Source organism: Phyllostomus hastatus, unplaced genomic scaffold, assembly GCF_019186645.2.
Source record: "Phyllostomus hastatus isolate PE091 unplaced genomic scaffold, TTU_PhHast_1.1 phas_contig_198, whole genome shotgun sequence".
NCBI classification, from domain to species: domain Eukaryota; kingdom Metazoa; phylum Chordata; class Mammalia; order Chiroptera; family Phyllostomidae; genus Phyllostomus; species Phyllostomus hastatus.
Window position 1 is genome coordinate 3,910,636 of NW_025333715.1, and position 12,641 is coordinate 3,923,276.

The following is a 12,641-nucleotide window of genomic DNA, read 5'->3' on the forward strand; positions in this document are numbered from 1 at the left end:
GTGCAGGGGTGGCAGCGATATCTGTCGGAGCCAAGGTCCCCTGCCTTCGATGGCCATGCTAGTATTTTAGCCTTCTGCGGATTTTCTGAGACCTGGAAGGTCACCGTGTGGCTCTGTCACCAGCTGGCCCGGCCAGAGCAAACACACGGTGTGGTGCGGGGGAGACCTCCAACTAGCTGAGGGCCTCCTGGGATTGCACTTCCGTTTACAAATAGTGAAGCTGAGAGTCCGCGTTTACCCCGCTGAGGTCCGGGAGCAGGACAGCGGTGGAGGCAAGATTCAGGGGGGGTTGCCTGCGGCGCCCCACGCCCTGATTTCATCTGCATGCCGGAAGTCAAGGCCATGCCGCTTTCCTTTCTTTTCCAGCGTTTTCGCTCATTCTCAAGTTGTCCACCTGAGGGCGCTAGATAGCAGGGCTGTGACACAAGCTTTGTGCGGAGATCTCCCACCTGGCAGGCCTAGGATGCCTCCCTACGGGGGCCCCCATGAATCCTTCTCGGTATACCTCCTCCACGCCCACCCAGGAGACCCCACAGAACCCCAGGTGCCATTTTGGGCTCACTCTCCCTGGCCCAAGTGTGGGGTGACATCTGGCAGCCTCTGCCCTGGCCAGAGGGGCCCTCAGACATCTTCAGAACTCCCTTTCCTTCCCCATCTTCACTCTGAAGCCAGGGGGTGGCTGTGACTTCATGGGGCTGTTCACAGGGTCATGGGGGCCAGGGGCCGGGGGCGGGGGTGGGGGGGAGCCTTCAGCCTTCCCTCCTCCTGGCCACTCTCCCACCTCTCTCTCTCTGTAACCACCTGTTTCTGGGCCTGAGCCCCCCCACCCTCCCACCGACCTGCAGCTCCCTGAAGGCAGGCCCACCCTCAGAGGCCTCCCCGCAGTGTGTGTGCCGAGTGTGCAAACAGCACCAGGTCCCCTGGGGGGGGGGGGTGTCCAGATCAGATAAGACAGGGCCTTGAGGGACGGAACCTCACAGGGGGCCATGGCTGGGTCCTTTGCCCCTGGCATTCCCAGCAGGAGTGGGCTGTGGGACTTGGCTTTCTGCGGACCAGACTCCAAAACACTGACCAAGAAGCCGGGGTGGCCAGGCCCGAAATCACACAGGTGGGCATCCTGTCGGTGACCTGCCCAGGTGAGCTGCTGGGGGCAGTGGGAGGCCTTTCGCCAACGCCCAGCACCAGTGTGTGTGAGGCCCTTCGGGGTTCACCAAGCCAGTGTCCCCCTGGGGCTGGGGGAGGGTCCTTGGGTCTTTTAGGGCAGCCTGGATGTAGCATTAACTGAAGCGGATCCCCACGGAGTGCGAGTTCCTGTCTCTGCAGGCTCTTCCCAGCCTTCTGACTGGGGGCAGGAGAGAGCCTCAGTTTGGTGCCAGCCTACAGGCGACTCCCCAACCCTGGCCAAGCCCTGGTGTTACCCTGGGACAGCAGCATCCCCCTCCGCCCCGTCCCGGCCTCTGGCAGGCAACAGCCTCCAGCTACAGTTTAATCACATTATTTCCACTGTGCTTATTTGTGTGGTTACTTTCTATTTCTGGCAAGTGGTGCTTGTTCTCTACTGGTGAGGACAGAAAGTTTGTTTTCCAAGGGAAAAACTGAATCGACAGTGGGGCACACACGAGACACCTCTCTCCCAATCAGTGTTTCTCTTTCTTCCTCTCTCTCTCAAAGTAACGAAAAAAACATGTCCTTGGGTGAGGGTTAAAAAGAAGGCAGGCACGGACCAGCGTTGCTGAGGATACGGAGAAGTCAGGACTCTCGCGCACTGCTGGTGGGGGGCGGGGCCGGGATGCCAAATGGTGCAGCCACCCTGGAAAACAGCTCACCCGTCCCGTAATCAGGTAAACACAGAATTACTGTTCGACCCAGCAATTCCACGCCTAGGTACATCTCCAAGGGCAATGCAAACTTGTCCACACCAAAATCCGAACACAGATGTTCGCAGCAGCAGGATTCACGAGAGCCCAGCAGAGGGAGCAGCCTAAAAGTCCACAGACAGACAGATGGACAAATAAAGCATACACGGATCCCCTCCCATATGGTGGAATATAGTTCAGCCAAGACGGTGGTTTCTAAGACCGCTCTCGAATCAAGGGCGCCAAGGCCCCTTGGAGAAACAGCGGCGGATTCTCGGACTGGGGCGGGAAGCGCAGAGCGGGCGCCCGGAGCGAGCACCACCGTGCGGTGACAGAGGCCGGGCACCGTGGACGCGCTGGGACGCACGCACTGGGCGTAAAGGGGCGCCGGCCGAGGGGAGGGGCTGCCGACGGCCAGAGGCGGAACCCACGGGGGGCGCGGAGGAAAGAATTGGATTATGTCCCAAAGTAGGAACGTTTCTAAAATACATACCGATCAAAGAGTAAAAATAAAAAATATCCCCGTGAGCCCACACTGATGTAAGTGAATATGTAACTGTGTCACCGGAAAGGGGCCAGGTCTGGGGCAGGTCTGCCGGGCGCCGGCCTGCAGTGCGTGGGGTCCTCACTTGGCGCAGGAAAGATCCCACAACACGAGTCCAGGTGGTTTGGAGGGTGTGTTTCGTGCAGCTGGGGACGGTGAGACCAAGGAGGGGCACGGGGGAGAAGAAGCGACGGAGAGAGCCCAGGCGGTGGGCAGCTTCGGCTCTGTGGAAACATTGCAGGGAAGAAGTGAGCCGCGGTGGGGCGCCTGTGAGCTCGCTGGGAAGTCAGAGAAATGGGGTGGGGTGGGGTGGGGGTGGGGGGAGCCTGGAGACAGGGTCAGGGGGTTAGCCCGGGCCGCGCTGCCGCTGCCTGCTGCTCCCCTGGTGGCCAGTCCCGCGGGGACCCTTAGGGTTTAGGAGAAAGAAAGTAAAAAGTTTGTGCGGGAAAGTGAGGCGGGGCGTGGGCGTGCTCCAGAGAGAGCCGGCCTCGGATCCCAGTCCCGAGGTGCGAATCCCAGGGGAGGGTCTCAGGGGAGCATTCCTCAGCCAGCCGGGTGCGTGTCTAATGTGCCGATACATGGAAATGAGCGCACAGGGGCGTTTGGGGTTATTCTCTGGTCACTTTACCACCTCACGTTCATCTCGGATCTTTGTTGCTCGTTCCCCTGACTTCATCCGTCCTTGGGGCAGGCTGGGTCTCCGTCCTCTGGCTCCTGGACCAGGGCGATTTAAGGGAAGCATGCTCTGGTTTGGAAGGGGGGGAGGGGGCGGATAAACCGTTCGCTCTCGGGTGGCCTTGGCTGGGGGAGGGAAGGCCTTGCGATGCCCCAGCTGGCCGTGCATTGTCGGAGCTGTCTGGCCTTGTTTAATCGTCTCGTCTCAGGGTTCTCATCCCACTTGCCCACGATGCTTCCTAGCTTCTTACTGTCCTGCCTCAGATGCCGTGAGGAGACAAATGTCTCACCCAGAAGAATTCTGAATAACTCATGCAGACACCCCACCCTCCAGGAGGTGGGGCAGAGCCCCCCACTCAAGTGTGGCCACGCACACCATCATCATTGCCGAGTTACAGGTGATGCAGCTCAGCCTCAGAGAGGCCACGCTCTGTGCCCTGCTTTTCAGCTCCCTGGTCCTGCTTCCCACCTGCCTGTCCCACACCGGGTACCCTGGTCCCGCAGGGTGTGACAGGTGTAATTGGCACTTACTAAAACGGTCACATGAGTGAAAGAAGGAAAAAGAGAGGAGGGGAGGGGAGGGGAGGGGATAGCATGGGATCAAATGAGAGATTGGGTGCCTCCTGGTGCCACCGCTGTGTGGGGGGCTGTGGGGCTCTGGGCAGGCCTTCCAACCCCTCTGAGTCTGTCTCTCTCCTCATCCGAGACGAGGTCCAGCTTTCCCGCCTCCCAGGGTCGAGGTGAGAACGAAACAAGGTCCCTGGCATGGACTGGATGGGACTCTCGCTCCGCGCACCCGGCTGTGCCAGGGACATTGTTGTCTAAACGACAGTTTCAGCTTCTACAGCCCCTGCTGCCTCTGCCCAGCCCGAAGGAAAGGAGCTTCGACGCCGGAATTGTCATTGCAGGCGGGGCACTGGCTGCTGCTGCCGGTCTCCGCAAAGGAGCACAGGTCGGCTGGAACTGAGCCGCTCCCTCCGGCCTCCTCACCCCTGCCGGCCGGCCGGGGCTGACTGTCTGGGCCCTGGTGACGCACGCACACGGGGAAGTCCGGCACAGAAAGCAGCACAGTCGGAACCATCTCATCCTGATGAGCAAGAACCCAGCAGAGGTGGGAGCGGAAGCCCAGCGTGGCCACTCACCACGGGACCCCATCTCGGGGCGCCTCCCAAGGGGCCGCCACCTTTCTCTAACTCACACAAGAACATCCTAGGAGCCCCCGGTAGTGCTGGGGGCAGGGCCCTTGGCTGCGGGACCCACGGACCTCCCTTAGCCTCTCCCCACATGCCCCAGCCCTGGGTCCACCTCCCTGGTCAGGGCTGGGGGCCTCTTTTCCTGTGTGTGTCCTCAGGGAGCTCTGTCCACGCTGGGAAACTTCTCCCCACTCCAGATAAGGCTGCTGGCTTTCTGCTTGGCTTAGATGGTCCCCTGGGGCAGGGAGCGCAGGGGAGGGACAGGGGGAAATACAGCAGAAACAGAGAGACGCCCAGATTCACATCTCTGATCCTATCTCTCCGCACAGGCAAAGCAGCTGGCACAGTGCAGCGTTCTACCTCGTCTCTCTTCCTCCTTCGTTTGCATACAATTATGCAGTATTTGCGGATTCTCAGAGCACCCTCCCGTCCTTTCCTTGCCCAAGACACACAGCAAGTCAGGGATGAAGCCTTTTCCAGCCCTAGGATCCTGTGGTGACTCCCATGGGGTGGCGGCCAGCTTACTCAACAACCCTGAGGTCACAGGGGTGCTGTCCCCTTCTCCTGGGGATCCTTCCGCACTCACCTCCCACGGGCCCTGTCATCCCGGTGGGAATGATCAACCTCCCCCCACGTGACTCCCCCTCCCTCACAGAGTGATTGGCTAAGGGGTAGGCACCTGACCCAATCGGAGAGGGCCAGTCTGTTGGCGGCACTGATTGGTCCAAAGATGGACACATAATACAAGCAGACCAATCAGGGCCCTTCCCTAGGATTTCTCTACTCAGACCACCCTGGTGGGTCTGGGGAGGCCCACCCCAGTGGGGAGACACCCATCTGTGGCAGAAATAGGCCAAGAGGCGGGGCAGGGAGCCCTGGTCATTCTCCAGCCTTTCCCAAGGCCCCTTCTTCCGTTTGGTGCCCTCCTCCAGGGGCCCTCGGGAAACTCCTGTCTGCGTGGCTGGTTTGAACCGGGTTTCTGCCCCAGGTGGTGGCAGTGCTTCACATTAAGAACCTGGACAGTAGAGCCAGCCCCTTTGGCTTTGCACCCCCTCCAGCGCTCGAGAAATAGCTTGGTGCCTCCGTTTCCCCCGCTATAACCCACCTTGGCTTATCGTAGGGGTTAAGTGATGACAACAGCCCCTGGCACCCAGGAAGCCCTCAACAACATCAGCTCTTCCACCAGGAGCATTCTGGATCCTACACCTTCTAGGACCCTTGGCGCCTCCCTGGGGGGGCCCACAGCCCGCCAGCCTGCCCGTCAGAGTAGCCCGGCTCTGGGTGGCCCTTCCTACTGAACGCTGGACACTGACTCTCTGCAGTGACCGAAGAGGCTGCACTGATCAGTCCGGATCCCACCCACGCAGGCTGCATTTTCACGCGGGTTACAGGGGACCGCAGAGCTCGGGAGTCTGGCCTTCCATAGCAGGCAGCCTGACCCGGAAGGTGGCTCGGAGATCCAGGCCAGGGATGGACTGAGTCCGTGAGAGAGACCCAGAATGCCTCTTCCCTCGGTGGTCGCTTTGATTTGGGTCCCAGCTCACCGCATGTGCCTGGAGCAGTGCTGGAACATTCTTGGTAAGTGCGGAGATCGTCACACCCAGGTGCCCAGCTCCTGCCCCCAAGGAGAGCTCCCTCCCCCGGGCTGCTCATCCCTCACACAAACGGCGGGCAGCCCCCAGAAGCTAGCAGAGACACAGGAAGATTTCTCCCTGGGGGCCCCGGAGAACCAGCCTCCGTTTCAGGCTTCCGGCCTCCCGACCCTCACGGGAATAAACGTCTGCTTACTGAAGTCAGCTGGTTTGTCACAGTGTGTTACAACAGCCCCAGAAAACACCAGCTCACACAGAGTGCCACTGACCATTGGCTGTCTTACTAGGGGTCTTTAAACGTCGCTCCCTCTTTGCCCTGGAAATTCCGTGTTGAAGCATTTACATTTTGGAAGTGATCGGAACAATGCAAAGGTGTTCCCGCAAGGGTATTCCCCACAGTTTTGTCCAAAATGGTGAAAAATGAGGAGAAAGCTAAACACCTCTCCACGGAACTCGGTCAAGTACATGGTGGCACTCCACGTGCCGGAGCACCGGAACCAGAACGTGCCGAACTGCGGCGAGACCGCATGGGCCTGCGTGCCAGCAGTCGCAGGTCAGCGCGTCTGCACAAAGTGTGTCGGCCTGCAATAGTGTTACAGGGTGCAGCCAAGAGAGGGCACCCCAAATAGGCATTTGAAATGGGGTCCAGAACTCAAGGTGTCCAGGAGATTTTTAAGATGTCTTCACCCCTTCCCCCACAGGTGTGAGTTGCGGGAAGGGGCACACAGAGCAAGAACATGCAGGGCAGCTTTGCAGCTAATCCATGGCATGGTCATTTAGCATACCTGTAGCCTTTGGCTGGTCACTTAGATATGCTAAATAGCTATGGCCATGCTCAAGGCCAGGGGGATGGAAAGGGACCTCCCCCCCAAGATGGGACCTGGGGGGCAGGTCCCCTGAGTTACAGCGCCTGCGTGGGAGCTGGGAGAAGATTGGCTCCATGACATGGGGTGACACCTGCCCAGACCCACAATGGCGACCAGAAAAGCTGGACAGCAGATTGAGGGCAAGTGTGCCCAAGTGTAGGAGGAGTCGGAAATGGGGCTACAGAAGAAGATTGGCGCGGGGGATTTAAACCCAGACATGGCAGCCATTGAGGGAGAACCATGCGGCCTGGACAGAGTGGGGACTCTCCCTTCCCGCAGCCCTGAGAGGGAGAACTACGCGGCCTTGATAGAGTGGAGACTCCCGTGGCCCTGGGAGAGAGGACCACGTGCCTTTGCAGAGTGGGGACCCCCGCAGCTTTAGAAGGGGGAACCACCACCTGGTTTTAGCCGAGATCCCCCCGGTGACTCAGCGGAGGGTGCCGGGAACCCAGGGAGGTCTCCCAGTCAAGATGGAGTACTGACTGGGAAGAACCAGAGGACTGCCTGAGCCATGGACTTCTATTTCCTTTCCTGAGATACGGTACTCTGGACTGGGCAAAGGGGGAAGGAAGGAAGGACTGTGTCTGTTTGTGGGTCTTTTAAAGGACTTTAGGATTTTTTTGATAAAGACATAAGGTTACTACTTTAAGTTTGTATAGCATTAAATAAACATTTCCTTTCCTTTTCACAAATCTCTAGCATTGAGAGACGTCTTTCCTCTGGCGGCGGACATAACGGACCCGGGGCCTTCTTTCAATAATAGTGTATTGTCCCAGGCCCCCCTTGTTGTGTTCTGTAACAATAGAAGACTGATAACGTGAACTTCGTTCAAACCGTGAACTTCTGTTCATCAAAGTGCGACATCGAGAAGCTGGTTTCAAATGCCAGTTCCCCGCTAACTGGCGGTGAGGACTCGGGTGAACCGTTTCAACCCCCAGGAAAGAAATGGTGCCCGGCCACAGGCAGGCAGCTGGGCGGGGCAGAGCCGAGCCTAGACCCTCAGTCTCCTGCTTCCCAGCGGCCAGAGCACAGGACAGTTACATCCCACTGGGCGGGGGGGCACGTGGGCACCTTGGAAGGACCTCAGAGGAATCAGCTCCACCGGAGGTTGCAAAACCAGCCCCGAGCTGGTACAACAAGAATCTCCGATGTGTAACAAGAAGCCGGAAGTCCCAACTTGGCAATTGATTGAAATGAATCCAAAACCCGGAACAGATTCTTCCCTCGACTGGGCGCGCCCTTTGGGCAGCAGCGTGCAACCTTTCCCCCAGCTCAGTTTCATGTGGATGGTAGATGCTCCTCCACTCCACAGCCAAGGAAACCGAAGTCCAGAGAGGGGAGTGGTTTGCCCAAGGTCACACAGGAAGAGCCAAGATCTGACAATCTCTCTTGTTTGGGGAAAACAGGGTTGGGGACAGCGACACAGAGCCACCCACCCCAAGTCAGTCCCCGCCACCCACTGAAGGCAGCCCTGGCCCATGACAACCAAGAGGGAACCAGAACCAGCGGAGTTTCAGATGCAAACAGGTCAGGCCGGGTTCGAACTCCAGCCCCAGCGCCGGCCAGCTGCCTGACCTTGAGCCAGGCTCTTCCCTCTCTGAGCCACGGCCTCTCCCCTCTGAGACGGGGGCAGGACGCCCTGGGTGAGAGATGGTGCGGTGCTCCTCGCCCACCCTGGGGGCCCTGGCCGGGTCCCACTGCCTCCGTGGGGTCTGGACAACCAAGGCTGGGATTGTGCTTGCTCTGAATACTTCCCAGGAGAGCTCCCAGCGTGGTTGCCACACAGAGCGCCTGTCCCCAGAGCCTGTTCTGTCAACCTCCTGGCTTCCAGAGAGGCCTCAGCAGAACAGGTTCGGTGACCCTGGGCCAGTCGTCTCCCTCCTCCGCCCCCAGCACCTCCCGGCCCCACCCCAAGCACCTTAGACGTCTGAGCAGGTGCCTGTGACTCCTCATTAATGCCTCAGTCTCTGCCCAAAAGCTTCATCTTTTTCCTTTTTTTTTTTTTTAACAAGCTCCCTCTTCAAATTGCAAATGCCCGAGGGGATTAATTCATTAGCTCTCAACAAATCACTTCCTGTGCCTCTGCAAACGCTCAGCTAGGGGTGGGCGGATGGTCTGGCTGGTCTGGCTTCTCCCCTCCAGGAGTGGGGGAGACCCTGCCCTCCCTTCCCAGGGCCCTGGCGTTCAGCCAGCTCCTCACAGAGCAAAACAGAGGCGAGGGGAGTAGTTGGGGCAGAAGTGCCTCCTGGGAGGTCACTGCACAGCCTGCCGCCCCCACCCTGCCCCTGCGTCCCTCCCTCCCTGACCCAGGGCCACTCTTCTGCACGGGCCCGGCCCCTTTGGAACCGCACGTCCTGGACCCCATCGGTTCCCAGGCGTTCCCTGCCCACGCCTGCTGTCCCCCAGCCCCGCCCCCACACCAGGCCAGAGCCTCCGCTCTCCCTCCCCAGCTGGGGGGCCCCAGCCCCATCAGTCCTCTCTCCCGAATGCCCTTCCCTGACCGTTGGCCTCAGCCTCGTGACATGTCACTGGCCACCGCAGCCACTGCTTCATCGGTCCCTGGCCTTCATTCCTTTTGCTCCCCTCTGTCCACGCTCCCTATCATCCCACAGCTAGAGGGAACTTTCCAGAACTGGCTGGGAGTGGCCTGCCAGGGCTGCCAGCCCCTCCCAGAAGGGCAGCTCGCCCCAGCATTCTCGGCCCCACCAGCCGAGATCACCTGCCTGGTCTCTCCCATCGGATCCCACCTGCCACGGGTGCTTTAATCCCCAGCATGTGCCCTGCAGTTTATTACCTGGTGACCCCAGTGTCGGTCCAGACACCTCAGACACCACGAGGTTTCAGTAGAACGTTTTAGTACATGTAGTGAGTGAGATGTTTGGGACATGTACCACACGGTTGTTCACTGGTTACCTGAAACGCAGATGGAACTGGGAATCTTGTATTTCTATTTGCTAAATCTGGCAGCCTCAGGCCTGCCCACGTACTGAGGACCAGGGCGACTGCTGGGACCCTGAAACTCTGCCCTCTCGTTGGGGCCCGGAAGGCTCCTTTCCAGTCCACGGAAGGGGCTGGAGCCCCTCCGCACTGCACTGCCCGCGTCTCTGCCCCCTGGGCCTCGGTGTCCTCCCCTGTGTAACTAAACATGTAATGAAACGCCGGTTTCTCCGCTTGCCTCCCAGCCTCGCCCCAGGGCCAAACACCTGAGCGGAGGACAGGACACGCCCAGAGGCAGGGGGCCAGGGCCAGCGGGGGCCAGCCCTGTTCTTTGTCTCCCTGCAGGACCTTGAGGGAGCCGGACAAAGGTCTTTTCTTTTCCCCAAAGCACCTTGTAAACCTGGGAAGCCGCCTCAGGGACAACTCAGGCAAGGATCTTCAACAGATGCTAAGATCAGCAGAGGACACTTTCACACGGCATCAAAGTAAAAGCTCCCTTTGCAGTGCGGAGGCCGGGCAGGCGCCAGCAGCCGGAGGACTCCTCTGATCCCAGTCTCCAGGTTTATGGGGACCGGAGAGACCTGCCAGGTCAAAGCAAGGATGACAAGGATGACGCTCGACCTGGGATTAGAGCCTGGGCCAGGAGAGACATCACAGGGCCACTGGGGCAGGAGGACTGTGGGCCGGGAGGGAGGGAAGAGTGTTGTTCCGGGCTACAGCTCCTGAAGCTGGCCGTGGCGCAGCGGCGGGCGGGCAGGGGGACGGCCCTGGTCTGGGGAGACACGGGCAGGAGAGCTTAGAGGTGAAGGGTCACACACGGCCGCTGACTCTCCGTGGTTCAGCAAAAGCAAACAGATCGATGGTGTAACCAGAAAAGACACCGGCGTTCGGGCTGCCTGTCACTACCAAACCCAATAAGCAATGACAGGGATTGAATCTTTGATAGGTGCTTTATTCAGATGGCCGGTGATCCAAGAAGTTGGGGGGTTCAGCCCCTAACAAACCATCTTCCCGTTTTTCTTTCCTGGCCAGATCGTTTATAAGGGGGTTGGGGAAGGACAAACGGGTGGGTCGGGGAAAGCCTTGAAATTCCAAGTGGGAGGGGTAGTCACCAGCTCTTCCCGATTGGGATGTCTCCAGGCGGTAATCTCTAGCCAGCACCCCAGGAGGTCAGCCGCTTTTTCTCAGGCTCCAGATGGGCCTTATCTCTAGTTTCTGAAACAAAAACTTAACATGCACATTACTTGCTAGATTTATGGCTATTTACCTGAAGCTAAAATTTTGCAAGTCTTAAGCCCCCTGTGCATAGGGAGTAAGGGGGTGGGGGTGGGGTCAAATAATGACAACCGGTGAATCTGAGAGTTCATCCCACTTCTCCCGCACTTCTCTGTGCATGGGGCATTTTCCCAAGTAAACGTCTGAGCGAACATGCACCCAGAATAAAACGTCAGGAGCAGGAGTGTCTTCCAGTCTCTGCTGCAGCCCGACGCCCTCTCTTGGAGGACGAGCTGGGAACAGAGGGCCTTGGCCTGTGGTCACACAGTGGGTGGCAGCTGAACCTGCCCCACTTGGTTTGGGTCCCAAGAGCAAGAAGGAGGCCACCTCCTCACTGCAGTCCCAGGTCTTCTCCTGCCCTCATGCCCTACCCCCTGAGGCCGCCCCACATTCCTGCAGGAGGTGAGCAGCCCCCAAGGCGTCTGGGAAGAAATCTACGCTTCCCTCTCCAAAGAAACTTGAACCAGCACTGCCTGCCCACCAGCCCCGAAGGGACACCCTGCCTTCCAAGGTGCAGGCAGGATCAGACAGGCGGGTTGAGCGCCGGCCTGGGACCTGAGGGCCTCCTGCTCAGTTCCCCATTAACACACATGCAGGCCTTGTCCTGGTAGGGGACTTTGAGAGGCAAGCAAGCCATGTTTTTCTCCCTCCCTTCCCTTCTGTCTAAAAATTAATCTTTAAAAAGAGGGAGGTTCAGGGAAAAGGGGTCTCCCTTGGCTATTGCAAGCCGGTCCAAACCCCAGGAAGAAACTCGCGAGTTGAGGCCCCACTCAGTAACTGGGGAAGATAAATGCCCCTTGGCCAGTCCCTCACCAGGGGAAGGGACAGCTGCAAGACGGGACTGCTGGGCCGGGCACCAGGCCGCCTGGAGGGCGTGGCCGCAAGGGGTGTCCGGTGACTCGGGAGTCATGAGAGTCCAAAGCTCCTAAGCAACCGTCCTGACCACGTGGGCGCCCTGAGCACACAGAATCCGTCCCCAGGTTTGGCTTCGTTTGCAGCCTTTGTCCACTCCTGCACCAGGTGTGGCCTCCCCAAGTTCATGTGTGGCCATGGGTGGGGTCCCACAGCTAAGCAGGAGCCAACGCCAGAGTGAGGCCAGACCTGGAGGGCAGGTCATTTTCGAGGGAAGCTTCCAGATACAACCCGGAGTGAAATCTCCTTTTGCGCTGTACTCGGTGAAGGGTGTCAGTGGACTGACGTATAAACACAGGCAGGATTGGTTACAGCAAGAGCAACATTGTGAACGATGTTAAATTTTACGTACAGAAGCAACTGTGAAGACATTCACACAGATAAAGAAGGAGAGAAATGGCGGGTTGATATGACCTTAAGAGAGGCAGTAACAGTGTACATAATTTACTTATTTATTTATTTTTAGAGAGGGAAGGGAGGGGGAGAGAGAGAGAGAAACATCAATGTGCGGTTGCTGGGGGTCATGGCCTGCAACCCAGGCATGTGCCCTGACTGGGAATCGAACCTGCGACACTTTGGTTCACAGCCTGCGCTCAATCCACTGAGCTATGCCAGCCAGGGAGAATCCATGGCCATGAGGACGCTCCACGGAGAAGGACGCCTGCGCAGTGGCTGACCCAACCAGCACCTGGCAATGGGAAGCTGTGGTCGGGTGTGCTGAAGCCAAGCTTTCCGATTCGATTACTTTTTTAAAAATATTCAAATTGCATGCCCTGGCTGGAGTGGCTCAG